This window comes from Tasmannia lanceolata, unplaced genomic scaffold (assembly GCF_043159265.1).
Source record: "Tasmannia lanceolata isolate RefF3 unplaced genomic scaffold, GAP_Taslan_0.1 ptg000003l, whole genome shotgun sequence".
Lineage (NCBI taxonomy): Eukaryota > Viridiplantae > Streptophyta > Magnoliopsida > Canellales > Winteraceae > Tasmannia > Tasmannia lanceolata.
The window spans coordinates 29382475-29410283 of NW_027518680.1; the positions used below are offsets into that span (position 1 = coordinate 29382475).

Here is a 27809-nt window from a genome sequence, read left to right on the forward strand (position 1 = left end):
TGGATGCGAGTCATGAATCCGGTCGGAAGGTGTTTACTGGCCGTGAGCTACCCTTGGTGCACAAATATCGTTCCGACGATAACTTTTGATCCGCCCGTCAGATCGTAGCGATTCTTATATTGATTGGGGGCTACTCGGGAAGATTAATCGCGCGATGACAGCCCTGGCGGTCATCCGGCTTCCCGACATGCTCGGATCGTCCATCCGGTGTAATCTAGCAGGATTTTTTCGCACTTTCATTTAAACGGACTTCGTACGACAATGCGAGTGGAAACTCTTTATTACTTTGACAATGGAGAGGCATGCTGGGTGCGATCATACCAGCACAAATGCACTGGATCCCATCAGAACTCCGAAGTTAAGCGTGCTTGGGCGAGAGTAGTACTAGGATGGGTGACCTCATGGGAAGTCCTCGTGTTGCACCCCTGTCACTTTTTTCGGCTATCTACCACTTTTTTCGAACAATCTTTCGGTTCTGGAACATCGATGCGAACTGAAACGCACGTTTAGTGCGTCGCCTCCTACGTTTCGGTTCGGATCTTTTTATTTTCTTCCGGATGGTGAATTCAAAGACGTCCGGTCTTTATTATGGCGAGGTGATAGTGTCGTTTGATTCGATAAACGGAATTCGTTCTGACATTTCATTTGCGGTCAAATTATAGCGGGGGTTTGTTTAGATTCAGTGACGTACAGGCTATAGCGGATGAGTGTACTAGTGGATGCGAGTCATGAATCCGGTCGGAAGGTGTTTACTGGCCGTGAGCTACCCTTGGTGCACAAATATCGTTCCGACGATAACTTTTGATCCGCCCGTCAGATCGTGGCGATTCTTATATTGATTCGGGGGTACTCGGGAAGATTCATCGCGCGATGACAGCCCTGGCGGTCATCCGGCTTCCCGACATGCTCGGATCGTCCATCCGGTGTCATCTAGCAGGATTTTTTCGCACTTTCATTTAAACGGACTTCGTACGACAATGCGAGTGGAAACTCTTTATTACTTTGACAATGGAGAGGCATGCTGGGTGCGATCATACCAGCACAAATGCACTGGATCCCATCAGAACTCCGAAGTTAAGCGTGCTTGGGCGAGAGTAGTACTAGGATGGGTGACCTCCTGGGAAGTCCTCGTGTTGCACCCCTGTCACTTTTTTCGGCTATCTACCACTTTTTTCGAACAATCTTTCGGTTCTGGAACATCGATGCGAACTGAAACGCACGTTTAGTGCGTCGCCTCCTACGTTTCGGTTCGGATCTTTTTATTTTCTTCCGGATGGTGAATTCAAAGACGTCCGGTCTTTATTATGGCGAGGTGATAGTGTCGTTTGATTCGATAAACGGAATTCGTTCTGACATTTCATTTGCGGTCAAATTATAGCGGGGGTTTGTTTAGATTCAGTGACGTACAGGCTATAGCGGATGAGTGTACTAGTGGATGCGAGTCATGAATCCGGTCGGAAGGTGTTTACTGGCCGTGAGCTACCCTTGGTGCACAAATATCGTTCCGACGATAACTTTTGATCCGCCCGTCAGATCATGGCGATTCTTATATTGATTCGGGGGTACTCGGGAAGATCCATCGCGCGATGACAGCCCTGGCGGTCATCCGGCTTCCCGACATGCTCGGATCGTCCATCCGGTGTCATCTAGCAGGATTTTTTCGCACTTTCATTTAAACGGACTTCGTACGACAATGCGAGTGGAAACTCTTAATTACTTTGACAATGGAGAGGCATGCTGGGTGCGATCATACCAGCACAAATGCACTGGATCCCATCAGAACTCCGAAGTTAAGCGTGCTTGGGCGAGAGTAGTACTAGGATGGGTGACCTCCTGGGAAGTCCTCGTGTTGCACCCCTGTCACTTTTTTCGGCTATCTACCACTTTTTTCGAACAATCTTTCGGTTCTGGAACATCGATGCGAACTGAAACGCACGTTTAGTGCGTCGCCTCCTACGTTTCGGTTCGGATCTTTTTATTTTCTTCCGGATGGTGAATTCAAAGACGTCCGGTCTTTATTATGGCGGGGTGATAGTGTCGTTTGATTCGATAAACGGAATTCGTTCTGACATTTCATTTGCAGTCAAATTATAGCGGGGGTTTGTTTAGATTCAGTGACGTACAGGCTATAGCGGATGAGTGTACTAGTGGATGCGAGTCATGAATCCGGTCGGAAGGTGTTTACTGGCCGTGAGCTACCCTTGGTGCACAAATATCGTTCCGACGATAACTTTTGATCCGCCCGTCAGATCGTGGCGATTCTTATATTGATTCGGGGGTACTCGGGAAGATCCATCGCGCGATGACAGCTTTGGCGGTCATCCGGCTTCCCGACATGCTCGGATCGTCCATCCGGTGTCATCTAGCAGGATTTTTTCGCACTTTCATTTAAACGGACTTCGTACGACAATGCGAGTGGAAACTCTTTATTACTTTGACAATGGAGAGGCATGCTGGGTGCGATCATACCAGCACAAATGCACTGGATCCCATCAGAACTCCGAAGTTAAGCGTGCTTGGGCGAGAGTAGTACTAGGATGGGTGACCTCCTGGGAAGTCCTCGTGTTGCACCCCTGTCACTTTTTTCGGCTATCTACCACTTTTTTCGAACAATCTTTCGGTTCTGGAACATCGATGCGAACTGAAACGCACGTTTAGTGCGTCGCCTCCTACGTTTCGGTTCGGATCTTATTATTTTCTTCCGGATGGTGAATTCAAAGACGTCCGGTCTTTATTATGGCGGGGTGATTGTGTCGTTTGATTCGATAAACGGAATTCGTTCTGACATTTCATTTGCCGTCAAATTATAGCGGGGGTTTGTTTAGATTCAGTGACGTACAGGCTATAGCGGATGAGTGTACTAGTGGATGCGAGTCATGAATCCGGTCGGAAGGTGTTTACTGGCCGTGAGCTACCCTTGGTGCACAAATATCGTTCCGACGATAACTTTTGATCCGCCCGTCAGATCGTAGCGATTCTTATATTGATTCGGGGCTACTCGGGAAGATTAATCGCGCGATGACAGCCCTGGCGGTCATCCGGCTTCCCGACATGCTCGGATCGTCCATCCGGTGTAATCTAGCAGGATTTTTTCGCACTTTCATTTAAACGGACTTCGTACGACAATGCGAGTGGAAACTCTTTATTACTTTGACAATGGAAAGGCATGCTGGGTGCGATCATACCAGCACAAATGCACTGGATCCCATCAGAACTCCGAAGTTAAGCGTGCTTGGGCGAGAGTAGTACTAGGATGGGTGACCTCCTGGGAAGTCCTCGTGTTGCACCCCTGTCACTTTTTTCGGCTATCTACCACTTTTTTCGAACAATCTTTCGGTTCTGGAACATCGATGCGAACTGAAACGCACGTTTAGTGCGTCGCCTCCTACGTTTCGGTTCGGATCTTTTTATTTTCTTCCGGATGGTGAATTCAAAGACGTCCGGTCTTTATTATGGCGAGGTGATAGTGTCGTTTGATTCGATAAACGGAATTCGTTCTGACATTTCATTTGCGGTCAAATTATAGCGGGGGTTTGTTTAGATTCAGTGACGTACAGGCTATAGCGGATGAGTGTACTAGTGGATGCGAGTCATGAATCCGGTCGGAAGGTGTTTACTGGCCGTGAGCTACCCTTGGTGCACAAATATCGTTCCGACGATAACTTTTGATCCGCCCGTCAGATCGTGGCGATTCTTATATTGATTCGGGGGTACTCGGGAAGATCCATCGCGCGATGACAGCCCTGGCGGTCATCCGGCTTCCCGACATGCTCGGATCGTCCATCCGGTGTCATCTAGCAGGATTTTTTCGCACTTTCATTTAAACGGACTTCGTACGACAATGCGAGTGGAAACTCTTAATTACTTTGACAATGGAGAGGCATGCTGGGTGCGATCATACCAGCACAAATGCACTGGATCCCATCAGAACTCCGAAGTTAAGCGTGCTTGGGCGAGAGTAGTACTAGGATGGGTGACCTCCTGGGAAGTCCTCGTGTTGCACCCCTGTCACTTTTTTCGGCTATCTACCACTTTTTTCGAACAATCTTTCGGTTCTGGAACATCGATGCGAACTGAAACGCACGTTTAGTGCGTCGCCTCCTACGTTTCGGTTCGGATCTTTTTATTTTCTTCCGGATGGTGAATTCAAAGACGTCCGGTCTTTATTATGGCGGGGTGATAGTGTCGTTTGATTCGATAAACGGAATTCGTTCTGACATTTCATTTGCGGTCAAATTATAGCGGGGGTTTGTTTAGATTCAGTGACGTACAGGCTATAGCGGATGAGTGTACTAGTGGATGCGAGTCATGAATCCGGTCGGAAGGTGTTTACTGGCCGTGAGCTACCCTTGGTGCACAAATATCGTTCCGACGATAACTTTTGATCCGCCCGTCAGATCGTGGCGATTCTTATATTGATTCGGGGGTACTCGGGAAGATTCATCGCGCGATGACAGCCCTGGCGGTCATCCGGCTTCCCGACATGCTCGGATCGTCCATCCGGTGTCATCTAGCAGGATTTTTTCGCACTTTCATTTAAACGGACTTCGTACGACAATGCGAGTGGAAACTCTTTATTACTTTGACAATGGAGAGGCATGCTGGGTGCGATCATACCAGCACAAATGCACTGGATCCCATCAGAACTCCGAAGTTAAGCGTGCTTGGGCGAGAGTAGTACTAGGATGGGTGACCTCCTGGGAAGTCCTCGTGTTGCACCCCTGTCACTTTTTTCGGCTATCTACCACTTTTTTCGAACAATCTTTCGGTTCTGGAACATCGATGCGAACTGAAACGCACGTTTAGTGCGTCGCCTCCTACGTTTCGGTTCGGATCTTTTTATTTTCTTCCGGATGGTGAATTCAAACACGTCCGGTCTTTATTATGGCGGGGTGATAGTGTCGTTTGATTCGATAAACGGAATTCGTTCTGACATTTCATTTGCGGTCAAATTATAGCGGGGGTTTGTTTAGATTCAGTGACGTACAGGCTATAGCGGATGAGTGTACTAGTGGATGCGAGTCATGAATCCGGTCGGAAGGTGTTTACTGGCCGTGAGCTACCCTTGGTGCACAAATATCGTTCCGACGATAACTTTTGATCCGCCCGTCAGATCGTGGCGATTCTTATATTGATTCGGGGGTACTCGGGAAGATTCATCGCGCGATGACAGCCCTAGCGGTCATCCGACTTCCCGACATGCTCGGATCGTCCATCCGGTGTCATCTAGCAGGATTTTTTCGCACTTTCATTTAAACGGACTTCGTACGACAATGCGAGTGGAAACTCTTTATTACTTTGACAATGGAGAGGCATGCTGGGTGCGATCATACCAGCACAAATGCACTGGATCCCATCAGAACTCCGAAGTTAAGCGTGCTTGGGCGAGAGTAGTACTAAGATTGGGTGACCTCCTGGGAAGTCCTCGTGTTGCACCCCTGTCACTTTTTTCGGCTATCTACCACTTTTTTCGAACAATCTTTCGGTTCTGGAACATCGATGCGAACTGAAACGCACGTTTAGTGCGTCGCCTCCTACGTTTCGGTTCGGATCTTTTTATTTTCTTCCGGATGGTGAATTCAAAGACGTCCGGTCTTTATTATGGCGGGGTGATAGTGTCGTTTGATTCGATAAACGGAATTCGTTCTGACATTTCATTTGCAGTCAAATTATAGCGGGGGTTTGTTTAGATTCAGTGACGTACAGGCTATAGCGGATGAGTGTACTAGTGGATGTGAGTCATGAATCCGGTCGGAAGGTGTTTACTGGCCGTGAGCTACCCTTGGTGCACAAATATCGTTCCGACGATAACTTTTGATCCGCCCGTCAGATCGTGGCGATTCTTATATTGATTCGGGGGTACTCGGGAAGATCCATCGCGCGATTACAGCTCTGGCGGTCATCCGGCTTCCCGACATGCTCGGATCGTCCATCCGGTGTCATCTAGCAGGATTTTTTCGCACTTTCATTTAAACGGACTTCGTACGACAATGCGAGTGGAAACTCTTTATTACTTTGACAATGGAGAGGCATGCTGGGTGCGATCATACCAGCACAAATGCACTGGATCCCATCAGAACTCCGAAGTTAAGCGTGCTTGGGCGAGAGTAGTACTAGGATGGGTGACCTCCTGGGAAGTCCTCGTGTTGCACCCCTGTCACTTTTTTCGGCTATCTACCACTTTTTTCGAACAATCTTTCGGTTCTGGAACATCGATGCGAACTGAAACGCACGTTTAGTGCGTCGCCTCCTACGTTTCGGTTCGGATCTTTTTATTTTCTTCCGGATGGTGAATTCAAAGACGTCCGGTCTTTATTATGGCGAGGTGATAGTGTCGTTTGATTCGATAAACGGAATTCGTTCTGACATTTCATTTGCGGTCAAATTATAGCGGGGGTTTGTTTAGATTCAGTGACGTACAGGCTATAGCGGATGAGTGTACTAGTGGATGCGAGTCATGAATCCGGTCGGAAGGTGTTTACTGGCCGTGAGCTACCCTTGGTGCACAAATATCGTTCCGACGATAACTTTTGATCCGCCCGTCAGATCGTGGCGATTCTTATATTGATTCGGGGGTACTCGGGAAGATTCATCGCGCGATGACAGCCCTGGCGGTCATCCGGCTTCCCGACATGCTCGGATCGTCCATCCGGTGTCATCTAGCAGGATTTTTTCGCACTTTCATTTAAACGGACTTCGTACGACAATGCGAGTGGAAACTCTTTATTACTTTGACAATGGAGAGGCATGCTGGGTGCGATCATACCAGCACAAATGCACTGGATCCCATCAGAACTCCGAAGTTAAGCGTGCTTGGGCGAGAGTAGTACTAGGATGGGTGACCTCCTGGGAAGTCCTCGTGTTGCACCCCTGTCACTTTTTTCGAACAATCTTTCGGTTCTGGAACATCGATGCGAACTGAAACGCACGTTTAGTGCGTCGCCTCCTACGTTTCGGTTCGGATCTTTTTATTTTCTTCCGGATGGTGAATTCAAAGACGTCCGGTCTTTATTATGGCGGGGTGATAGTGTCGTTTGATTCGATAAACGGAATTCGTTCTAACATTTCATTTGCAGTCAAATTATAGCGGGGGTTTGTTTAGATTCAGTGACGTACAGGCTATAGCGGATGAGTGTACTAGTGGATGCGAGTCATGAATACGGTCGGAAGGTGTTTACTGGCCGTGAGCTACCCTTGGTGCACAAATATCGTTCCGACGATAACTTTTGATCCGCCCGTCAGATCGTAGCGATTCTTATATTGATTGGGGGCTACTCGGGAAGATTAATCGCGCGATGACAGCCCTGGCGGTCATCCGGCTTCCCGACATGCTCGGATCGTCCATCCGGTGTAATCTAGCAGGATTTTTTCGCACTTTCATTTAAACGGACTTCGTACGACAATGCGAGTGGAAACTCTTTATTACTTTGACAATGGAAAGGCATGCTGGGTGCGATCATACCAGCACAAATGCACTGGATCCCATCAGAACTCCGAAGTTAAGCGTGCTTGGGCGAGAGTAGTACTAGGATGGGTGACCTCCTGGGAAGTCCTCGTGTTGCACCCCTGTCACTTTTTTCGGCTATCTACCACTTTTTTCGAACAATCTTTCGGTTCTGGAACATCGATGCGAACTGAAACGCACGTTTAGTGCGTCGCCTCCTACGTTTCGGTTCGGATCTTTTTATTTTCTTCCGGATGGTGAATTCAAACACGTCCGGTCTTTATTATGGCGGGGTGATAGTGTCGTTTGATTCGATAAACGGAATTCGTTCTGACATTTCATTTGCGGTCAAATTATAGCGGGGGTTTGTTTAGATTCAGTGACGTACAGGCTATAGCGGATGAGTGTACTAGTGGATGCGAGTCATGAATCCGGTCGGAAGGTGTTTACTGGCCGTGAGCTACCCTTGGTGCACAAATATCGTTCCGACGATAACTTTTGATCCGCCCGTCAGATCGTGGCGATTCTTATATTGATTCGGGGGTACTCGGGAAGATTCATCGCGCGATGACAGCCTTGGCGGTCATCCGACTTCCCGACATGCTCGGATCGTCCATCCGGTGTCATCTAGCAGGATTTTTTCGCACTTTCATTTAAACGGACTTCGTACGACAATGCGAGTGGAAACTCTTTATTACTTTGACAATGGAGAGGCATGCTGGGTGCGATCATACCAGCACAAATGCACTGGATCCCATCAGAACTCCGAAGTTAAGCGTGCTTGGGCGAGAGTAGTACTAGGATGGGTGACCTCCTGGGAAGTCCTCGTGTTGCACCCCTGTCACTTTTTTCGGCTATCTACCACTTTTTTCGAACAATCTTTCGGTTCTGGAACATCGATGCGAACTGAAACGCACGTTTAGTGCGTCGCCTCCTACGTTTCGGTTCGGATCTTTTTATTTTCTTCCGGATGGTGAATTCAAAGACGTCCGGTCTTTATTATGGCGGGGTGATAGTGTCGTTTGATTCGATAAACGGAATTCGTTCTGACATTTCATTTGCAGTCAAATTATAGCGGGGGTTTGTTTAGATTCAGTGACGTACAGGCTATAGCGGATGAGTGTACTAGTGGATGTGAGTCATGAATCCGGTCGGAAGGTGTTTACTGGCCTTGAGCTACCCTTGGTGCACAAATATCGTTCCGACGATAACTTTTGATCCGCCCGTCAGATCGTGGCGATTCTTATATTGATTCGGGGGTACTCGGGAAGATCCATCGCGCGATTACAGCTCTGGCGGTCATCCGGCTTCCCGACATGCTCGGATCGTCCATCCGGTGTCATCTAGCAGGATTTTTTCGCACTTTCATTTAAACGGACTTCGTACGACAATGCGAGTGGAAACTCTTTATTACTTTGACAATGGAGAGGCATGCTGGGTGCGATCATACCAGCACAAATGCACTGGATCCCATCAGAACTCCGAAGTTAAGCGTGCTTGGGCGAGAGTAGTACTAGGATGGGTGACCTCCTGGGAAGTCCTCGTGTTGCACCCCTGTCACTTTTTTCGGCTATCTACCACTTTTTTCGAACAATCTTTCGGTTCTGGAACATCGATGCGAACTGAAACGCACGTTTAGTGCGTCGCCTCCTACGTTTCGGTTCGGATCTTTTTATTTTCTTCCGGATGGTGAATTCAAAGACGTCCGGTCTTTATTATGGCGGGGTGATAGTGTCGTTTGATTCGATAAACGGAATTCGTTCTGACATTTCATTTGCGGTCAAATTATAGCGGGGGTTTGTTTAGATTCAGTGATGTACAGGCTATAGCGGATGAGTGTACTAGTGGATGCGAGTCATGAATCCGGTCGGAAGGTGTTTACTGGCCGTGAGCTACCCTTGGTGCACAAATATCGTTCCGACGATAACTTTTGATCCGCCCGTCAGATCGTGGCGATTCTTATATTGATTCGGGGGTACTCGGGAAGATTCATCGCGCGATGACAGCCCTGGCAGTCATCCGGCTTCCCGACATGCTCGGATCGTCCATCCGGTGTCATCTAGCAGGATTTTTTCGCACTTTCATTTAAACGGACTTCGTACGACAATGCGAGTGGAAACTCTTTATTACTTTGACAATGGAGAGGCATGCTGGGTGCGATCATACCAGCACAAATGCACTGGATCCCATCAGAACTCCGAAGTTAAGCGTGCTTGGGCGAGAGTAGTACTAGGATGGGTGACCTCCTGGGAAGTCCTCGTGTTGCACCCCTGTCACTTTTTTCGGCTATCTACCACTTTTTTCGAACAATCTTTCGGTTCTGGAACATCGATGCGAACTGAAACGCACGTTTAGTGCGTCGCCTCCTACGTTTCGGTTCGGATCTTTTTATTTTCTTCCGGATGGTGAATTCAAAGACGTCCAGTCTTTATTATGGCGGGGTGATAGTGTCGTTTGATTCGATAAACGGAATTCGTTCTGACATTTCATTTGCGGTCAAATTATAGCGGGGGTTTGTTTAGATTCAGTGACGTACAGGCTATAGCGGATGAGTGTACTAGTGGATGCGAGTCATGAATCCGGTCGGAAGGTGTTTACTGGCCGTGAGCTACCCTTGGTGCACAAATATCGTTCCGACGATAACTTTTGATCCGCCCGTCAGATCGTGGCGATTCTTATATTGATTCGGGGGTACTCGGGAAGATTCATCGCGCGATGACAGCCCTGGCGGTCATCCGGCTTCCCGACATGCTCGGATCGTCCATCCGGTGTCATTTAGCAGGATTTTTTCGCACTTTCATTTAAACGGACTTCGTACGACAATGCGAGTGGAAACTCTTTATTACTTTGACAATGGAAAGGCATGCTGGGTGCGATCATACCAGCACAAATGCACTGGATCCCATCAGAACTCCGAAGTTAAGCGTGCTTGGGCGAGAGTAGTACTAGGATGGGTGACCTCCTGGGAAGTCCTCGTGTTGCACCCCTGTCACTTTTTTCGGCTATCTACCACTTTTTTCGAACAATCTTTCGGTTCTGGAACATCGATGCGAACTGAAACGCACGTTTAGTGCGTTGCCTCCTACGTTTCGGTTCGGATCTTTTTATTTTCTTCCGGATGGTGAATTCAAACACGTCCGGTCTTTATTATGGCGGGGTGATAGTGTCGTTTGATTCGATAAACGGAATTCGTTCTGACATTTCATTTGCGGTCAAATTATAGCGGGGGTTTGTTTAGATTCAGTGACGTACAGGCTATAGCGGATGAGTGTACTAGTGGATGCGAGTCATGAATCCGGTCGGAAGGTGTTTACTGGCCGTGAGCTACCCTTGGTGCACAAATATCGTTCCGACGATAACTTTTGATCCGCCCGTCAGATCGTGGCGATTCTTATATTGATTCGGGGGTACTCGGGAAGATTCATCGCGCGATGACAGCCCTGGCGGTCATCCGACTTCCCGACATGCTCGGATCGTCCATCCGGTGTCATCTAGCAGGATTTTTTCGCACTTTCATTTAAACGGACTTCGTACGACAATGCGAGTGGAAACTCTTTATTACTTTGACAATGGAGAGGCATGCTGGGTGCGATCATACCAGCACAAATGCACTGGATCCCATCAGAACTCCGAAGTTAAGCGTGCTTGGGCGAGAGTAGTACTAGGATGGGTGACCTCCTGGGAAGTCCTCGTGTTGCACCCCTGTCACTTTTTTCGGCTATCTACCACTTTTTTCGAAAAATCTTTCGGTTCTGGAACATCGATGCGAACTGAAACGCACGTTTAGTGCGTCGCCTCCTACGTTTCGGTTCGGATCTTTTTATTTTCTTCCGGATGGTGAATTCAAAGACGTCCGGTCTTTATTATGGCGGGGTGATAGTGTCGTTTGATTCGATAAACGGAATTCGTTCTGACATTTCATTTGCAGTCAAATTATAGCGGGGGTTTGTTTAGATTCAGTGACGTACAGGCTATAGCGGATGAGTGTACTAGTGGATGTGAGTCATGAATCCGGTCGGAAGGTGTTTACTGGCCGTGAGCTACCCTTGGTGCACAAATATCGTTCCGACGATAACTTTTGATCCGCCCGTCAGATCGTGGCGATTCTTATATTGATTCGGGGGTACTCGGGAAGATCCATCGCGCGATTACAGCTCTGGCGGTCATCCGGCTTCCCGACATGCTCGGATCGTCCATCCGGTGTCATCTAGCAGGATTTTTTCGCACTTTCATTTAAACGGACTTCGTACGACAATGCGAGTGGAAACTCTTTATTACTTTGACAATGGAGAGGCATGCTGGGTGCGATCATACCAGCACAAATGCACTGGATCCCATCAGAACTCCGAAGTTAAGCGTGCTTGGGCGAGAGTAGTACTAGGGTGGGTGACCTCCTGGGAAGTCCTCGTGTTGCACCCCTGTCACTTTTTTCGGCTATCTACCACTTTTTTCGAACAATCTTTCGGTTCTGGAACATCGATGCGAACTGAAACGCACGTTTAGTGCGTCGCCTCCTACGTTTCGGTTCGGATCTTTTTATTTTCTTCCGGATGGTGAATTCAAAGACGTCCGGTCTTTATTATGGCGGGGTGATAGTGTCGTTTGATTCGATAAACGGAATTCGTTCTGACATTTCATTTGCGGTCAAATTATAGCGGGGGTTTGTTTAGATTCAGTGATGTACAGGCTATAGCGGATGAGTGTACTAGTGGATGCGAGTCATGAATCCGGTCGGAAGGTGTTTACTGGCCGTGAGCTACCCTTGGTGCACAAATATCGTTCCGACGATAACTTTTGATCCGCCCGTCAGATCGTGGCGATTCTTATATTGATTCGGGGGTACTCGGGAAGATCCATCGCGCGATGACAGCTTTGGCGGTCATCCGGCTTCCCGACATGCTCGGATCGTCCATCCGGTGTCATCTAGCAGGATTTTTTCGCACTTTCATTTAAACGGACTTCGTACGACAATGCGAGTGGAAACTCTTTATTACTTTGACAATGGAGAGGCATGCTGGGTGCGATCATACCAGCACAAATGCACTGGATCCCATCAGAACTCCGAAGTTAAGCGTGCTTGGGCGAGAGTAGTACTAGGATGGGTGACCTCCTGGGAAGTCCTCGTGTTGCACCCCTGTCACTTTTTTCGGCTATCTACCACTTTTTTCGAACAATCTTTCGGTTCTGGAACATTGATGCGAACTGAAACGCACGTTTAGTGCGTCGCCTCCTACGTTTCGGTTCGGATCTTATTATTTTCTTCCGGATGGTGAATTCAAAGACGTCCGGTCTTTATTATGGCGGGGTGATTGTGTCGTTTGATTCGATAAACGGAATTCGTTCTGACATTTCATTTGCCGTCAAATTATAGCGGGGGTTTGTTTAGATTCAGTGACGTACAGGCTATAGCGGATGAGTGTACTAGTGGATGCGAGTCATGAATCCGGTCGGAAGGTGTTTACTGGCCGTGAGCTACCCTTGGTGCACAAATATCGTTCCGACGATAACTTTTGATCCGCCCGTCAGATCGTGGCGATTCTTATATTGATTCGGGGGTACTCGGGAAGATTCATCGCGCGATGACAGCCCTGGCGGTCATCCGGCTTCCCGACATGCTCGGATCGTCCATCCGGTGTCATTTAGCAGGATTTTTTCGCACTTTCATTTAAACGGACTTCGTACGACAATGCGAGTGGAAACTCTTTATTACTTTGACAATGGAAAGGCATGCTGGGTGCGATCATACCAGCACAAATGCACTGGATCCCATCAGAACTCCGAAGTTAAGCGTGCTTGGGCGAGAGTAGTACTAGGATGGGTGACCTCCTGGGAAGTCCTCGTGTTGCACCCCTGTCACTTTTTTCGGCTATCTACCACTTTTTTCGAACAATCTTTCGGTTCTGGAACATCGATGCGAACTGAAACGCACGTTTAGTGCGTTGCCTCCTACGTTTCGGTTCGGATCTTTTTATTTTCTTCCGGATGGTGAATTCAAACACGTCCGGTCTTTATTATGGCGGGGTGATAGTGTCGTTTGATTCGATAAACGGAATTCGTTCTGACATTTCATTTGCGGTCAAATTATAGCGGGGGTTTGTTTAGATTCAGTGACGTACAGGCTATAGCGGATGAGTGTACTAGTGGATGCGAGTCATGAATCCGGTCGGAAGGTGTTTACTGGCCGTGAGCTACCCTTGGTGCACAAATATCGTTCCGACGATAACTTTTGATCCGCCCGTCAGATCGTGGCGATTCTTATATTGATTCGGGGGTACTCGGGAAGATTCATCGCGCGATGACAGCCCTGGCGGTCATCCGACTTCCCGACATGCTCGGATCGTCCATCCGGTGTCATCTAGCAGGATTTTTTCGCACTTTCATTTAAACGGACTTCGTACGACAATGCGAGTGGAAACTCTTTATTACTTTGACAATGGAGAGGCATGCTGGGTGCGATCATACCAGCACAAATGCACTGGATCCCATCAGAACTCCGAAGTTAAGCGTGCTTGGGCGAGAGTAGTACTAGGATGGGTGACCTCCTGGGAAGTCCTCGTGTTGCACCCCTGTCACTTTTTTCGGCTATCTACCACTTTTTTCGAAAAATCTTTCGGTTCTGGAACATCGATGCGAACTGAAACGCACGTTTAGTGCGTCGCCTCCTACGTTTCGGTTCGGATCTTTTTATTTTCTTCCGGATGGTGAATTCAAAGACGTCCGGTCTTTATTATGGCGGGGTGATAGTGTCGTTTGATTCGATAAACGGAATTCGTTCTGACATTTCATTTGCAGTCAAATTATAGCGGGGGTTTGTTTAGATTCAGTGACGTACAGGCTATAGCGGATGAGTGTACTAGTGGATGTGAGTCATGAATCCGGTCGGAAGGTGTTTACTGGCCGTGAGCTACCCTTGGTGCACAAATATCGTTCCGACGATAACTTTTGATCCGCCCGTCAGATCGTGGCGATTCTTATATTGATTCGGGGGTACTCGGGAAGATCCATCGCGCGATGACAGCCCTGGCGGTCATCCGGCTTCCCGACATGCTCGGATCGTCCATCCGGTGTCATCTAGCAGGATTTTTTCGCACTTTCATTTAAACGGACTTCGTACGACAATGCGAGTGGAAACTCTTTATTACTTTGACAATGGAGAGGCATGCTGGGTGCGATCATACCAGCACAAATGCACTGGATCCCATCAGAACTCCGAAGTTAAGCGTGCTTGGGCGAGAGTAGTACTAGGATGGGTGACCTCCTGGGAAGTCCTCGTGTTGCACCCCTGTCACTTTTTTCGGCTATCTACCACTTTTTTCGAACAATCTTTCGGTTCTGGAACATCGATGCGAACTGAAACGCACGTTTAGTGCGTCGCCTCCTACGTTTCGGTTCGGATCTTATTATTTTCTTCCGGATGGTGAATTCAAAGACGTCCGGTCTTTATTATGGCGGGGTGATAGTGTCGTTTGATTCGATAAACGGAATTCGTTCTGACATTTCATTTGCGGTCAAATTATAGCGGGGGTTTGTTTAGATTCAGTGACGTACAGGCTATAGCGGATGAGTGTACTAGTGGATGCGAGTCATGAATCCGGTCGGAAGGTGTTTACTGGCCGTGAGCTACCCTTGGTGCACAAATATCGTTCCGACGATAACTTTTGATCCGCCCGTCAGATCGTGGCGATTCTTATATTGATTCGGGGGTACTCGGGAAGATTCATCGCGCGATGACAGCCCTGGCGGTCATCCGGCTTCCCGACATGCTCGGATCGTCCATCCGGTGTCATCTAGCAGGATTTTTTCGCACTTTCATTTAAACGGACTTCGTACGACAATGCGAGTGGAAACTCTTTATTACTTTGACAATGGAGAGGCATGCTGGGTGCGATCATACCAGCACAAATGCACTGGATCCCATCAGAACTTCGAAGTTAAGCGTGCTTGGGCGAGAGTAGTACTAGGATGGGTGACCTCCTGGGAAGTCCTCGTGTTGCACCCCTGTCACTTTTTTCGGCTATCTACCACTTTTTTCGAACAATCTTTCGGTTCTGGAACATCGATGCGAACTGAAACGCACGTTTAGTGCGTCGCCTCCTACGTTTCGGTTCGGATCTTTTTATTTTCTTCCGGATGGTGAATTCAAAGACGTCCGGTCTTTATTATGGCGAGGTGATAGTGTCGTTTGATTCGATAAACGGAATTCGTTCTGACATTTCATTTGCGGTCAAATTATAGCGGGGGTTTGTTTAGATTCAGTGACGTACAGGCTATAGCGGATGAGTGTACTAGTGGATGCGAGTCATGAATCCGGTCGGAAGGTGTTTACTGGCCGTGAGCTACCCTTGGTGCACAAATATCGTTCCGACGATAACTTTTGATCCGCCCGTCAGATCGTGGCGATTCTTATATTGATTCGGGGGTACTCGGGAAGATTCATCGCGCGATGACAGCCCTGGCGGTCATCCGGCTTCCCGACATGCTCGGATCGTCCATCCGGTGTCATCTAGCAGGATTTTTTCGCACTTTCATTTAAACGGACTTCGTACGACAATGCGAGTGGAAACTCTTTATTACTTTGACAATGGAAAGGCATGCTGGGTGCGATCATACCAGCACAAATGCACTGGATCCCATCAGAACTCCGAAGTTAAGCGTGCTTGGGCGAGAGTAGTACTAGGATGGGTGACCTCCTGGGAAGTCCTCGTGTTGCACCCCTGTCACTTTTTTCGGCTATCTACCACTTTTTTCGAACAATCTTTCGGTTCTGGAACATCGATGCGAACTGAAACGCACGTTTAGTGCGTCGCCTCCTACGTTTCGGTTCGGATCTTTTTATTTTCTTCCGGATGGTGAATTCAAACACGTCCGGTCTTTATTATGGCGGGGTGATAGTGTCGTTTGATTCGATAAACGGAATTCGTTCTGACATTTCATTTGCGGTCAAATTATAGCGGGGGTTTGTTTAGATTCAGTGACGTACAGGCTATAGCGGATGAGTGTACTAGTGGATGCGAGTCATGAATCCGGTCGGAAGGTGTTTACTGGCCGTGAGCTACCCTTGGTGCACAAATATCGTTCCGACGATAACTTTTGATCCGCCCGTCAGATCGTGGCGATTCTTATATTGATTCGGGGGTACTCGGGAAGATTCATCGCGCGATGACAGCCCTGGCGGTCATCCGACTTCCCGACATGCTCGGATCGTCCATCCGGTGTCATCTAGCAGGATTTTTTCGCACTTTCATTTAAACGGACTTCGTACGACAATGCGAGTGGAAACTCTTTATTACTTTGACAATGGAGAGGCATGCTGGGTGCGATCATACCAGCACAAATGCACTGGATCCCATCAGAACTCCGAAGTTAAGCGTGCTTGGGCGAGAGTAGTACTAGGATGGGTGACCTCCTGGGAAGTCCTCGTGTTGCACCCCTGTCACTTTTTTCGGCTATCTACCACTTTTTTCGAAAAATCTTTCGGTTCTGGAACATCGATGCGAACTGAAACGCACGTTTAGTGCGTCGCCTCCTACGTTTCGGTTCGGATCTTTTTATTTTCTTCCGGATGGTGAATTCAAAGACGTCCGGTCTTTATTATGGCGGGGTGATAGTGTCGTTTGATTCGATAAACGGAATTCGTTTTGACATTTCATTTGCAGTCAAATTATAGCGGGGGTTTGTTTAGATTCAGTGACGTACAGGCTATAGCGGATGAGTGTACTAGTGGATGTGAGTCATGAATCCGGTCGGAAGGTGTTTACTGGCCGTGAGCTACCCTTGGTGCACAAATATCGTTCCGACGATAACTTTTGATCCGCCCGTCAGATCGTGGCGATTCTTATATTGATTCGGGGGTACTCGGGAAGATCCATCGCGCGATTACAGCTCTGGCGGTCATCCGGCTTCCCGACATGCTCGGATCGTCCATCCGGTGTCATCTAGCAGGATTTTTTCGCACTTTCATTTAAACGGACTTCGTACGACAATGCGAGTGGAAACTCTTTATTACTTTGACAATGGAGAGGCATGCTGGGTGCGATCATACCAGCACAAATGCACTGTATCCCATCAGAACTCCGAAGTTAAGCGTGCTTGGGCGAGAGTAGTACTAGGGTGGGTGACCTCCTGGGAAGTCCTCGTGTTGCACCCCTGTCACTTTTTTCGGCTATCTACCACTTTTTTCGAACAATCTTTCGGTTCTGGAACATCGATGCGAACTGAAACGCACGTTTAGTGCGTCGCCTCCTACGTTTCGGTTCGGATCTTTTTATTTTCTTCCGGATGGTGAATTCAAAGACGTCCGGTCTTTATTATGGCGGGGTGATAGTGTCGTTTGATTCGATAAACGGAATTCGTTCTGACATTTCATTTGCGGTCAAATTATAGCGGGGGTTTGTTTAGATTCAGTGATGTACAGGCTATAGCGGATGAGTGTACTAGTGGATGCGAGTCATGAATCCGGTCGGAAGGTGTTTACTGGCCGTGAGCTACCCTTGGTGCACAAATATCGTTCCGACGATAACTTTTGATCCGCCCGTCAGATCGTGGCGATTCTTATATTGATTCGGGGGTACTCGGGAAGATTCATCGCGCGATGACAGCCCTGGCAGTCATCCGGCTTCCCGACATGCTCGGATCGTCCATCCGGTGTCATCTAGCAGGATTTTTTCGCACTTTCATTTAAACGGACTTCGTACGACAATGCGAGTGGAAACTCTTTATTACTTTGACAATGGAGAGGCATGCTGGGTGCGATCATACCAGCACAAATGCACTGGATCCCATCAGAACTCCGAAGTTAAGCGTGCTTGGGCGAGAGTAGTACTAGGATGGGTGACCTCCTGGGAAGTCCTCGTGTTGCACCCCTGTCACTTTTTTCGGCTATCTACCACTTTTTTCGAACAATCTTTCGGTTCTGGAACATCGATGCGAACTGAAACGCACGTTTAGTGCGTCGCCTCCTACGTTTCGGTTCGGATCTTTTTATTTTCTTCCGGATGGTGAATTCAAAGACGTCCGGTCTTTATTATGGCGGGGTGATAGTGTCGTTTGATTCGATAAACGGAATTCGTTCTGACATTTCATTTGCGGTCAAATTATAGCGGGGGTTTGTTTAGATTCAGTGACGTACAGGCTATAGCGGATGAGTGTACTAGTGGATGCGAGTCATGAATCCGGTCGGAAGGTGTTTACTGGCCGTGAGCTACCCTTGGTGCACAAATATCGTTCCGACGATAACTTTTGATCCGCCCGTCAGATCGTGGCGATTCTTATATTGATTCGGGGGTACTCGGGAAGATTCATCGCGCGATGACAGCCCTGGCGGTCATCCGGCTTCCCGACATGCTCGGATCGTCCATCCGGTGTCATCTAGCAGGATTTTTTCGCACTTTCATTTAAACGGACTTCGTACGACAATGCGAGTGGAAACTCTTTATTACTTTGACAATGGAGAGGCATGCTGGGTGCGATCATACCAGCACAAATGCACTGGATCCCATCAGAACTCCGAAGTTAAGCGTGCTTGGGCGAGAGTAGTACTAGGATGGGTGACCTCCTGGGAAGTCCTCGTGTTGCACCCCTGTCACTTTTTTCGGCTATCTACCACTTTTTTCGAACAATCTTTCGGTTCTGGAACATCGATGCGAACTGAAACGCACGTTTAGTGCGTCGCCTCCTACGTTTCGGTTCGGATCTTTTTATTTTCTTCCGGATGGTGAATTCAAAGACGTCCGGTCTTTATTATGGCGAGGTGATAGTGTCGTTTGATTCGATAAACGGAATTCGTTCTGACATTTCATTTGCGGTCAAATTATAGCGGGGGTTTGTTTAGATTCAGTGACGTACAGGCTATAGCGGATGAGTGTACTAGTGGATGCGAGTCATGAATCCGGTCGGAAGGTGTTTACTGGCCGTGAGCTACCCTTGGTGCACAAATATCGTTCCGACGATAACTTTTGATCCGCCCGTCAGATCGTGGCGATTCTTATATTGATTCGGGGGTACTCGGGAAGATTCATCGCGCGATGACAGCCCTGGCAGTCATCCGGCTTCCCGACATGCTCGGATCGTCCATCCGGTGTCATCTAGCAGGATTTTTTCGCACTTTCATTTAAACGGACTTCGTACGACAATGCGAGTGGAAACTCTTTATTACTTTGACAATGGAGAGGCATGCTGGGTGCGATCATACCAGCACAAATGCACTGGATCCCATCAGAACTCCGAAGTTAAGCGTGCTTGGGCGAGAGTAGTACTAGGATGGGTGACCTCCTGGGAAGTCCTCGTGTTGCACCCCTGTCACTTTTTTCGGCTATCTACCACTTTTTTCGAACAATCTTTCGGTTCTGGAACATCGATGCGAACTGAAACGCACGTTTAGTGCGTCGCCTCCTACGTTTCGGTTCGGATCTTTTTATTTTCTTCCGGATGGTGAATTCAAAGACGTCCGGTCTTTATTATGGCGGGGTGATAGTGTCGTTTGATTCGATAAACGGAATTCGTTCTGACATTTCATTTGCGGTCAAATTATAGCGGGGGTTTGTTTAGATTCAGTGACGTACAGGCTATAGCGGATGAGTGTACTAGTGGATGCGAGTCATGAATCCGGTCGGAAGGTGTTTACTGGCCGTGAGCTACCCTTGGTGCACAAATATCGTTCCGACGATAACTTTTGATCCGCCCGTCAGATCGTGGCGATTCTTATATTGATTCGGGGGTACTCGGGAAGATTCATCGCGCGATGACAGCCCTGGCGGTCATCCGGCTTCCCGACATGCTCGGATCGTCCATCCGGTGTCATCTAGCAGGATTTTTTCGCACTTTCATTTAAACGGACTTCGTACGACAATGCGAGTGGAAACTCTTTATTACTTTGACAATGGAGAGGCATGCTGGGTGCGATCATACCAGCACAAATGCACTGGATCCCATCAGAACTCCGAAGTTAAGCGTGCTTGGGCGAGAGTAGTACTAGGATGGGTGACCTCCTGGGAAGTCCTCGTGTTGCACCCCTGTCACTTTTTTCGGCTATCTACCACTTTTTTCGAACAATCTTTCGGTTCTGGAACATCGATGCGAACTGAAACGCACGTTTAGTGCGTCGCCTCCTACGTTTCGGTTCGGATCTTTTTATTTTCTTCCGGATGGTGAATTCAAAGACGTCCGGTCTTTATTATGGCGAGGTGATAGTGTCGTTTGATTCGATAAACGGAATTCGTTCTGACATTTCATTTGCGGTCAAATTATAGCGGGGGTTTGTTTAGATTCAGTGACGTACAGGCTATAGCGGATGAGTGTACTAGTGGATGCGAGTCATGAATCCGGTCGGAAGGTGTTTACTGGCCGTGAGCTACCCTTGGTGCACAAATATCGTTCCGACGATAACTTTTGATCCGCCCGTCAGATCGTGGCGATTCTTATATTGATTCGGGGGTACTCGGGAAGATCCATCGCGCGATGACAGCCTTGGCGGTCATCCGGCTTCCCGACATGCTCGGATCGTCCATCCGGTGTCATCTAGCAGGATTTTTTCGCACTTTCATTTAAACGGACTTCGTACGACAATGCGAGTGGAAACTCTTAATTACTTTGACAATGGAGAGGCATGCTGGGTGCGATCATACCAGCACAAATGCACTGGATCCCATCAGAACTCCGAAGTTAAGCGTGCTTGGGCGAGAGTAGTACTAGGATGGGTGACCTCCTGGGAAGTCCTCGTGTTGCACCCCTGTCACTTTTTTCGGCTATCTACCACTTTTTTCGAACAATCTTTCGGTTCTGGAACATCGATGCGAACTGAAACGCACGTTTAGTGCGTCGCCTCCTACGTTTCGGTTCGGATCTTTTTATTTTCTTCCGGATGGTGAATTCAAAGACGTCCGGTCTTTATTATGGCGGGGTGATAGTGTCGTTTGATTCGATAAACGGAATTCGTTCTGACATTTCATTTGCAGTCAAATTATAGCGGGGGTTTGTTTAGATTCAGTGACGTACAGGCTATAGCGGATGAGTGTACTAGTGGATGCGAGTCATGAATCCGGTCGGAAGGTGTTTACTGGCCGTGAGCTACCCTTGGTGCACAAATATCGTTCCGACGATAACTTTTGATCCGCCCGTCAGATCGTGGCGATTCTTATATTGATTCGGGGGTACTCGGGAAGATCCATCGCGCGATGACAGCCCTGGCGGTCATCCGGCTTCCCGACATGCTCGGATCGTCCATCCGGTGTCATCTAGCAGGATTTTTTCGCACTTTCATTTAAACGGACTTCGTACGACAATGCGAGTGGAAACTCTTTATTACTTTGACAATGGAGAGGCATGCTGGGTGCGATCATACCAGCACAAATGCACTGGATCCCATCAGAACTCCGAAGTTAAGCGTGCTTGGGCGAGAGTAGTACTAGGATGGGTGACCTCCTGGGAAGTCCTCGTGTTGCACCCCTGTCACTTTTTTCGGCTATCTACCACTTTTTTCGAACAATCTTTCGGTTCTGGAACATCGATGCGAACTGAAACGCACGTTTAGTGCGTCGCCTCCTACGTTTCGGTTCGGATCTTATTATTTTCTTCCGGATGGTGAATTCAAAGACGTCCGGTCTTTATTATGGCGGGGTGATAGTGTCGTTTGATTCGATAAACGGAATTCGTTCTGACATTTCATTTGCCGTCAAATTATAGCGGGGGTTTGTTTAGATTCAGTGACGTACAGGCTATAGCAGATGAGTGTACTAGTGGATGCGAGTCATGAATCCGGTCGGAAGGTGTTTACTGGCCGTGAGCTACCCTTGGTGCACAAATATCGTTCCGACGATAACTTTTGATCCGCCCGTCAGATCGTGGCGATTCTTATATTGATTCGGGGGTACTCGGGAAGATTCATCGCGCGATGACAGCCCTGGCGGTCATCCGGCTTCCCGTCATGCTCGGATCGTCCATCCGGTGTCATCTAGCAGGATTTTTTCGCACTTTCATTTAAACGGACTTCGTACGACAATGCGAGTGGAAACTCTTTATTACTTTGACAATGGAAAGGCATGCTGGGTGCGATCATACCAGCACAAATGCACTGGATCCCATCAGAACTCCGAAGTTAAGCGTGCTTGGGCGAGAGTAGTACTAGGATGGGTGACCTCATGGGAAGTCCTCGTGTTGCACCCCTGTCACTTTTTTCGGCTATCTACCACTTTTTTCGAACAATCTTTCGGTTCTGGAACATCGATGCGAACTGAAACGCACGTTTAGTGCGTCGCCTCCTACGTTTCGGTTCGGATCTTTTTATTTTCTTCCGGATGGTGAATTCAAAGACGTCCGGTCTTTATTATGGCGAGGTGATAGTGTCGTTTGATTCGATAAACGGAATTCGTTCTGACATTTCATTTGCGGTCAAATTATAGCGGGGGTTTGTTTAGATTCAGTGACGTACAGGCTATAGCGGATGAGTGTACTAGTGGATGCGAGTCATGAATCCGGTCGGAAGGTGTTTACTGGCCGTGAGCTACCCTTGGTGCACAAATATCGTTCCGACGATAACTTTTGATCCGCCCGTCAGATCGTGGCGATTCTTATATTGATTCGGGGGTACTCGGGAAGATCCATCGCGCGATGACAGCCCTGGCGGTCATCCGGCTTCCCGACATGCTCGGATCGTCCATCCGGTGTCATCTAGCAGGATTTTTTCGCACTTTCATTTAAACGGACTTCGTACGACAATGCGAGTGGAAACTCTTAATTACTTTGACAATGGAGAGGCATGCTGGGTGCGATCATACCAGCACAAATACACTGGATCCCATCAGAACTCCGAAGTTAAGCGTGCTTGGGCGAGAGTAGTACTAGGATGGTGACCTCCTGGGAAGTCCTCGTGTTGCACCCCTGTCACTTTTTTCGGCTATCTACCACTTTTTTCGAACAATCTTTCGGTTCTGTAACATCGACGCGAACTGAAACGCACGTTTAGTGCGTCGCCTCCTACGTTTCGGTTCGGATCTTTTTATTTTCTTCCGGATGGTGAATTCAAACACGTCCGGTCTTTATTATGGCGGGGTGATAGTGTCGTTTGATTCGATAAACGGAATTCGTTCTGACATTTCATTTGCGGTCAAATTATAGCGGGGGTTTGTTTAGATTCAGTGACGTACAGGCTATAGCGGATGAGTGTACTAGTGGATGCGAGTCATGAATCCGGTCGGAAGGTGTTTACTGGCCGTGAGCTACCCTTGGTGCACAAATATCGTTCCGACGATAACTTTTGATCCGCCCGTCAGATCGTGGCGATTCTTATATTGATTCGGGGGTACTCGGGAAGATCCATCGCGCGATGACAGCTCTGGCGGTCATCCGGCTTCCCGACATGCTCGGATCGTCCATCCGGTGTCATCTAGCAGGATTTTTTCGCACTTTCATTTAAACGGACTTCGTACGACAATGCGAGTGGAAACTCTTTATTACTTTGACAATGGAGAGGCATGCTGGGTGCGATCATACCAGCACAAATGCACTGGATCCCATCAGAACTCCGAAGTTAAGCGTGCTTGGGCGAGAGTAGTACTAGGATGGGTGACCTCCTGGGAAGTCCTCGTGTTGCACCCCTGTCACTTTTTTCGGCTATCTACCACTTTTTTCGAACAATCTTTCGGTTCTGGAACATCGATGCGAACTGAAACGCACGTTTAGTGCGTCGCCTCCTACGTTTCGGTTCGGATCTTATTATTTTCTTCCGGATGGTGAATTCAAAGACGTCCGGTCTTTATTATGGCGGGGTGATAGTGTCGTTTGATTCGATAAACGGAATTCGTTCTGACATTTCATTTGCCGTCAAATTATAGCGGGGGTTTGTTTAGATTCAGTGACGTACAGGCTATAGCAGATGAGTGTACTAGTGGATGCGAGTCATGAATCCGGTCGGAAGGTGTTTACTGGCCGTGAGCTACCCTTGGTGCACAAATATCGTTCCGACGATAACTTTTGATCCGCCCGTCAGATCGTGGCGATTCTTATATTGATTCGGGGGTACTCGGGAAGATTCATCGCGCGATGACAGCCCTGGCGGTCATCCGGCTTCCCGTCATGCTCGGATCGTCCATCCGGTGTCATCTAGCAGGATTTTTTCGCACTTTCATTTAAACGGACTTCGTACGACAATGCGAGTGGAAACTCTTTATTACTTTGACAATGGAAAGGCATGCTGGGTGCGATCATACCAGCACAAATGCACTGGATCCCATCAGAACTCCGAAGTTAAGCGTGCTTGGGCGAGAGTAGTACTAGGATGGGTGACCTCATGGGAAGTCCTCGTGTTGCACCCCTGTCACTTTTTTCGGCTATCTACCACTTTTTTCGAACAATCTTTCGGTTCTGGAACATCGATGCGAACTGAAACGCACGTTTAGTGCGTCGCCTCCTACGTTTCGGTTCGGATCTTTTTATTTTCTTCCGGATGGTGAATTCAAAGACGTCCGGTCTTTATTATGGCGAGGTGATAGTGTCGTTTGATTCGATAAACGGAATTCGTTCTGACATTTCATTTGCGGTCAAATTATAGCGGGGGTTTGTTTAGATTCAGTGACGTACAGGCTATAGCGGATGAGTGTACTAGTGGATGCGAGTCATGAATCCGGTCGGAAGGTGTTTACTGGCCGTGAGCTACCCTTGGTGCACAAATATCGTTCCGACGATAACTTTTGATCCGCCCGTCAGATCGTGGCGATTCTTATATTGATTCGGGGGTACTCGGGAAGATCCATCGCGCGATGACAGCCCTGGCGGTCATCCGGCTTCCCGACATGCTCGGATCGTCCATCCGGTGTCATCTAGCAGGATTTTTTCGCACTTTCATTTAAACGGACTTCGTACGACAATGCGAGTAGAAACTCTTAATTACTTTGACAATGGAGAGGCATGCTGGGTGCGATCATACCAGCACAAATACACTGGATCCCATCAGAACTCCGAAGTTAAGCGTGCTTGGGCGAGAGTAGTACTAGGATGGTGACCTCCTGGGAAGTCCTCGTGTTGCACCCCTGTCACTTTTTTCGGCTATCTACCACTTTTTTCGAACAATCTTTCGGTTCTGTAACATCGACGCGAACTGAAACGCACGTTTAGTGCGTCGCCTCCTACGTTTCGGTTCGGATCTTTTTATTTTCTTCCGGATGGTGAATTCAAACACGTCCGGTCTTTATTATGGCGGGGTGATAGTGTCGTTTGATTCGATAAACGGAATTCGTTCTGACATTTCATTTGCGGTCAAATTATAGCGGGGGTTTGTTTAGATTCAGTGACGTACAGGCTATAGCGGATGAGTGTACTAGTGGATGCGAGTCATGAATCCGGTCGGAAGGTGTTTACTGGCCGTGAGCTACCCTTGGTGCACAAATATCGTTCCGACGATAACTTTTGATCCGCCCGTCAGATCGTGGCGATTCTTATATTGATTCGGGGGTACTCGGGAAGATCCATCGCGCGATGACAGCTCTGGCGGTCATCCGGCTTCCCGACATGCTCGGATCGTCCATCCGGTGTCATCTAGCAGGATTTTTTCGCACTTTCATTTAAACGGACTTCGTACGACAATGCGAGTGGAAACTCTTTATTACTTTGACAATGGAGAGGCATGCTGGGTGCGATCATACCAGCACAAATGCACTGGATCCCATCAGAACTCCGAAGTTAAGCGTGCTTGGGCGAGAGTAGTACTAGGATGGGTGACCTCCTGGGAAGTCCTCGTGTTGCACCCCTGTCACTTTTTTCGGCTATCTACCACTTTTTTCGAACAATCTTTCGGTTCTGGAACATTGATGCGAACTGAAACGCACGTTTAGTGCGTCGCCTCCTACGTTTCGGTTCGGATCTTATTATTTTCTTCCGGATGGTGAATTCAAAGACGTCCGGTCTTTATTATGGCGGGGTGATTGTGTCGTTTGATTCGATAAACGGAATTCGTTCTGACATTTCATTTGCCGTCAAATTATAGCGGGGGTTTGTTTAGATTCAGTGACGTACAGGCTATAGCGGATGAGTGTACTAGTGGATGCGAGTCATGAATCCGGTCGGAAGGTGTTTACTGGCCGTGAGCTACCCTTGGTGCACAAATATCGTTCCGACGATAACTTTTGATCCGCCCGTCAGATCGTAGCGATTCTTATATTGATTCGGGGCTACTCGGGAAGATTAATCGCGCGATGACAGACCTGGCGGTCATCCGGCTTCCCGACATGCTCGGATCGTCCATCCGGTGTAATCTAGCAGGATTTTTTCGCACTTTCATTTAAACGGACTTCGTACGACAATGCGAGTGGAAACTCTTTATTACTTTGACAATGGAAAGGCATGCTGGGTGCGATCATACCAGCACAAATGCACTGGATCCCATCAGAACTCCGAAGTTAAGCGTGCTTGGGCGAGAGTAGTACTAGGATGGGTGACCTCCTGGGAAGTCCTCGTGTTGCACCCCTGTCACTTTTTTCGGCTATCTACCACTTTTTTCGAACAATCTTTCGGTTCTGGAACATCGATGCGAACTGAAACGCACGTTTAGTGCGTCGCCTCTTACGTTTCGGTTCGGATCTTTTTATTTTCTTCCGGATGGTGAATTCAAAGACGTCCGGTCTTTATTATGGCGAGGTGATAGTGTCGTTTGATTCGATAAACGGAATTCGTTCTGACATTTCATTTGCGGTCAAATTATAGCGGGGGTTTGTTTAGATTCAGTGACGTACAGGCTATAGCGGATGAGTGTACTAGTGGATGCGAGTCATGAATCCGGTCGGAAGGTGTTTACTGGCCGTGAGCTACCCTTGGTGCACAAATATCGTTCCGACGATAACTTTTGATCCGCCCGTCAGATCGTGGCGATTCTTATATTGATTCGGGGGTACTCGGGAAGATCCATCGCGCGATGACAGCCCTGGCGGTCATCCGGCTTCCCGACATGCTCGGATCGTCCATCCGGTGTCATCTAGCAGGATTTTTTCGCACTTTCATTTAAACGGACTTCGTACGACAATGCGAGTGGAAACTCTTAATTACTTTGACAATGGAGAGGCATGCTGGGTGCGATCATACCAGCACAAATGCACTGGATCCCATCAGAACTCCGAAGTTAAGCGTGCTTGGGCGAGAGTAGTACTAGGATGGGTGACCTCCTGGGAAGTCCTCGTGGTTCACCCCTGTCACTTTTTTCGGCTATCTACCACTTTTTTCGAACAATCTTTCGGTTCTGGAACATCGATGCGAACTGAAACGCACGTTTAGTGCGTCGCCTCCTACGTTTCGGTTCGGATCTTTTTATTTTCTTCCGGATGGTGAATTCAAAGACGTCCGGTCTTTATTATGGCGGGGTGATAGTGTCGTTTGATTCGATAAA

At 48.2% G+C, this 27809-nt stretch overlaps 39 non-coding genes across 39 annotated transcripts; all 39 read left to right on the top strand.

The window, feature by feature from the left end:
• Positions 1 to 307: 307 nt before the first annotated feature.
• On the top strand, positions 308 to 426 carry LOC143872978 (5S ribosomal RNA). The gene has a single exon (XR_013247701.1). It is a non-coding gene; the product is annotated as a 5S ribosomal RNA (ribosomal RNA).
• Positions 427 to 1023: 597 nt separating this feature from the next.
• Positions 1024 to 1142, top strand: LOC143870593 (5S ribosomal RNA). The gene has a single exon (XR_013245367.1). It is a non-coding gene; the product is annotated as a 5S ribosomal RNA (ribosomal RNA).
• A 597-nt stretch (positions 1143 to 1739) lies between these two features.
• LOC143870594 (5S ribosomal RNA) lies at positions 1740 to 1858 on the top strand. Its single transcript, XR_013245369.1, has one exon. It is a non-coding gene; the product is annotated as a 5S ribosomal RNA (ribosomal RNA).
• A 597-nt stretch (positions 1859 to 2455) lies between these two features.
• On the top strand, positions 2456 to 2574 carry LOC143870595 (5S ribosomal RNA). The gene has a single exon (XR_013245370.1). It is a non-coding gene; the product is annotated as a 5S ribosomal RNA (ribosomal RNA).
• A 597-nt stretch (positions 2575 to 3171) lies between these two features.
• LOC143870596 (5S ribosomal RNA) lies at positions 3172 to 3290 on the top strand. The gene has a single exon (XR_013245371.1). It is a non-coding gene; the product is annotated as a 5S ribosomal RNA (ribosomal RNA).
• A 597-nt stretch (positions 3291 to 3887) lies between these two features.
• On the top strand, positions 3888 to 4006 carry LOC143870597 (5S ribosomal RNA). Its single transcript, XR_013245372.1, has one exon. It is a non-coding gene; the product is annotated as a 5S ribosomal RNA (ribosomal RNA).
• Positions 4007 to 4603: 597 nt separating this feature from the next.
• On the top strand, positions 4604 to 4722 carry LOC143870599 (5S ribosomal RNA). Its single transcript, XR_013245375.1, has one exon. It is a non-coding gene; the product is annotated as a 5S ribosomal RNA (ribosomal RNA).
• A 597-nt stretch (positions 4723 to 5319) lies between these two features.
• LOC143874636 (5S ribosomal RNA) lies at positions 5320 to 5439 on the top strand. Its single transcript, XR_013249309.1, has one exon. It is a non-coding gene; the product is annotated as a 5S ribosomal RNA (ribosomal RNA).
• Positions 5440 to 6036: 597 nt separating this feature from the next.
• LOC143870600 (5S ribosomal RNA) lies at positions 6037 to 6155 on the top strand. Its single transcript, XR_013245376.1, has one exon. It is a non-coding gene; the product is annotated as a 5S ribosomal RNA (ribosomal RNA).
• Positions 6156 to 6752: 597 nt separating this feature from the next.
• Positions 6753 to 6871, top strand: LOC143870601 (5S ribosomal RNA). Its single transcript, XR_013245377.1, has one exon. It is a non-coding gene; the product is annotated as a 5S ribosomal RNA (ribosomal RNA).
• A 577-nt stretch (positions 6872 to 7448) lies between these two features.
• LOC143870602 (5S ribosomal RNA) lies at positions 7449 to 7567 on the top strand. Its single transcript, XR_013245378.1, has one exon. It is a non-coding gene; the product is annotated as a 5S ribosomal RNA (ribosomal RNA).
• A 597-nt stretch (positions 7568 to 8164) lies between these two features.
• Positions 8165 to 8283, top strand: LOC143870603 (5S ribosomal RNA). Its single transcript, XR_013245379.1, has one exon. It is a non-coding gene; the product is annotated as a 5S ribosomal RNA (ribosomal RNA).
• Positions 8284 to 8880: 597 nt separating this feature from the next.
• Positions 8881 to 8999, top strand: LOC143870604 (5S ribosomal RNA). Its single transcript, XR_013245381.1, has one exon. It is a non-coding gene; the product is annotated as a 5S ribosomal RNA (ribosomal RNA).
• A 597-nt stretch (positions 9000 to 9596) lies between these two features.
• On the top strand, positions 9597 to 9715 carry LOC143870605 (5S ribosomal RNA). The gene has a single exon (XR_013245382.1). It is a non-coding gene; the product is annotated as a 5S ribosomal RNA (ribosomal RNA).
• Positions 9716 to 10312: 597 nt separating this feature from the next.
• On the top strand, positions 10313 to 10431 carry LOC143870606 (5S ribosomal RNA). The gene has a single exon (XR_013245383.1). It is a non-coding gene; the product is annotated as a 5S ribosomal RNA (ribosomal RNA).
• Positions 10432 to 11028: 597 nt separating this feature from the next.
• Positions 11029 to 11147, top strand: LOC143870607 (5S ribosomal RNA). Its single transcript, XR_013245384.1, has one exon. It is a non-coding gene; the product is annotated as a 5S ribosomal RNA (ribosomal RNA).
• Positions 11148 to 11744: 597 nt separating this feature from the next.
• On the top strand, positions 11745 to 11863 carry LOC143872905 (5S ribosomal RNA). Its single transcript, XR_013247631.1, has one exon. It is a non-coding gene; the product is annotated as a 5S ribosomal RNA (ribosomal RNA).
• A 597-nt stretch (positions 11864 to 12460) lies between these two features.
• LOC143870608 (5S ribosomal RNA) lies at positions 12461 to 12579 on the top strand. The gene has a single exon (XR_013245385.1). It is a non-coding gene; the product is annotated as a 5S ribosomal RNA (ribosomal RNA).
• Positions 12580 to 13176: 597 nt separating this feature from the next.
• Positions 13177 to 13295, top strand: LOC143870610 (5S ribosomal RNA). The gene has a single exon (XR_013245388.1). It is a non-coding gene; the product is annotated as a 5S ribosomal RNA (ribosomal RNA).
• A 597-nt stretch (positions 13296 to 13892) lies between these two features.
• LOC143870611 (5S ribosomal RNA) lies at positions 13893 to 14011 on the top strand. Its single transcript, XR_013245389.1, has one exon. It is a non-coding gene; the product is annotated as a 5S ribosomal RNA (ribosomal RNA).
• Positions 14012 to 14608: 597 nt separating this feature from the next.
• On the top strand, positions 14609 to 14727 carry LOC143870612 (5S ribosomal RNA). The gene has a single exon (XR_013245390.1). It is a non-coding gene; the product is annotated as a 5S ribosomal RNA (ribosomal RNA).
• A 597-nt stretch (positions 14728 to 15324) lies between these two features.
• Positions 15325 to 15443, top strand: LOC143873591 (5S ribosomal RNA). Its single transcript, XR_013248295.1, has one exon. It is a non-coding gene; the product is annotated as a 5S ribosomal RNA (ribosomal RNA).
• A 597-nt stretch (positions 15444 to 16040) lies between these two features.
• On the top strand, positions 16041 to 16159 carry LOC143870613 (5S ribosomal RNA). Its single transcript, XR_013245391.1, has one exon. It is a non-coding gene; the product is annotated as a 5S ribosomal RNA (ribosomal RNA).
• Positions 16160 to 16756: 597 nt separating this feature from the next.
• LOC143870614 (5S ribosomal RNA) lies at positions 16757 to 16875 on the top strand. Its single transcript, XR_013245393.1, has one exon. It is a non-coding gene; the product is annotated as a 5S ribosomal RNA (ribosomal RNA).
• Positions 16876 to 17472: 597 nt separating this feature from the next.
• LOC143874585 (5S ribosomal RNA) lies at positions 17473 to 17591 on the top strand. The gene has a single exon (XR_013249261.1). It is a non-coding gene; the product is annotated as a 5S ribosomal RNA (ribosomal RNA).
• Positions 17592 to 18188: 597 nt separating this feature from the next.
• On the top strand, positions 18189 to 18307 carry LOC143870615 (5S ribosomal RNA). Its single transcript, XR_013245394.1, has one exon. It is a non-coding gene; the product is annotated as a 5S ribosomal RNA (ribosomal RNA).
• Positions 18308 to 18904: 597 nt separating this feature from the next.
• LOC143870616 (5S ribosomal RNA) lies at positions 18905 to 19023 on the top strand. The gene has a single exon (XR_013245395.1). It is a non-coding gene; the product is annotated as a 5S ribosomal RNA (ribosomal RNA).
• Positions 19024 to 19620: 597 nt separating this feature from the next.
• Positions 19621 to 19739, top strand: LOC143870617 (5S ribosomal RNA). Its single transcript, XR_013245396.1, has one exon. It is a non-coding gene; the product is annotated as a 5S ribosomal RNA (ribosomal RNA).
• A 597-nt stretch (positions 19740 to 20336) lies between these two features.
• On the top strand, positions 20337 to 20455 carry LOC143870618 (5S ribosomal RNA). Its single transcript, XR_013245397.1, has one exon. It is a non-coding gene; the product is annotated as a 5S ribosomal RNA (ribosomal RNA).
• Positions 20456 to 21052: 597 nt separating this feature from the next.
• LOC143870619 (5S ribosomal RNA) lies at positions 21053 to 21171 on the top strand. Its single transcript, XR_013245399.1, has one exon. It is a non-coding gene; the product is annotated as a 5S ribosomal RNA (ribosomal RNA).
• A 597-nt stretch (positions 21172 to 21768) lies between these two features.
• Positions 21769 to 21887, top strand: LOC143870621 (5S ribosomal RNA). Its single transcript, XR_013245401.1, has one exon. It is a non-coding gene; the product is annotated as a 5S ribosomal RNA (ribosomal RNA).
• Positions 21888 to 22484: 597 nt separating this feature from the next.
• LOC143872979 (5S ribosomal RNA) lies at positions 22485 to 22603 on the top strand. The gene has a single exon (XR_013247702.1). It is a non-coding gene; the product is annotated as a 5S ribosomal RNA (ribosomal RNA).
• Positions 22604 to 23200: 597 nt separating this feature from the next.
• LOC143874590 (5S ribosomal RNA) lies at positions 23201 to 23318 on the top strand. The gene has a single exon (XR_013249266.1). It is a non-coding gene; the product is annotated as a 5S ribosomal RNA (ribosomal RNA).
• Positions 23319 to 23915: 597 nt separating this feature from the next.
• LOC143870622 (5S ribosomal RNA) lies at positions 23916 to 24034 on the top strand. Its single transcript, XR_013245402.1, has one exon. It is a non-coding gene; the product is annotated as a 5S ribosomal RNA (ribosomal RNA).
• Positions 24035 to 24631: 597 nt separating this feature from the next.
• LOC143872980 (5S ribosomal RNA) lies at positions 24632 to 24750 on the top strand. The gene has a single exon (XR_013247703.1). It is a non-coding gene; the product is annotated as a 5S ribosomal RNA (ribosomal RNA).
• Positions 24751 to 25347: 597 nt separating this feature from the next.
• On the top strand, positions 25348 to 25465 carry LOC143874591 (5S ribosomal RNA). The gene has a single exon (XR_013249267.1). It is a non-coding gene; the product is annotated as a 5S ribosomal RNA (ribosomal RNA).
• A 597-nt stretch (positions 25466 to 26062) lies between these two features.
• On the top strand, positions 26063 to 26181 carry LOC143870623 (5S ribosomal RNA). Its single transcript, XR_013245403.1, has one exon. It is a non-coding gene; the product is annotated as a 5S ribosomal RNA (ribosomal RNA).
• A 597-nt stretch (positions 26182 to 26778) lies between these two features.
• LOC143870624 (5S ribosomal RNA) lies at positions 26779 to 26897 on the top strand. The gene has a single exon (XR_013245405.1). It is a non-coding gene; the product is annotated as a 5S ribosomal RNA (ribosomal RNA).
• Positions 26898 to 27494: 597 nt separating this feature from the next.
• LOC143874672 (5S ribosomal RNA) lies at positions 27495 to 27613 on the top strand. The gene has a single exon (XR_013249344.1). It is a non-coding gene; the product is annotated as a 5S ribosomal RNA (ribosomal RNA).
• The last annotated feature ends 196 nt before the right edge of the window (positions 27614 to 27809 follow it).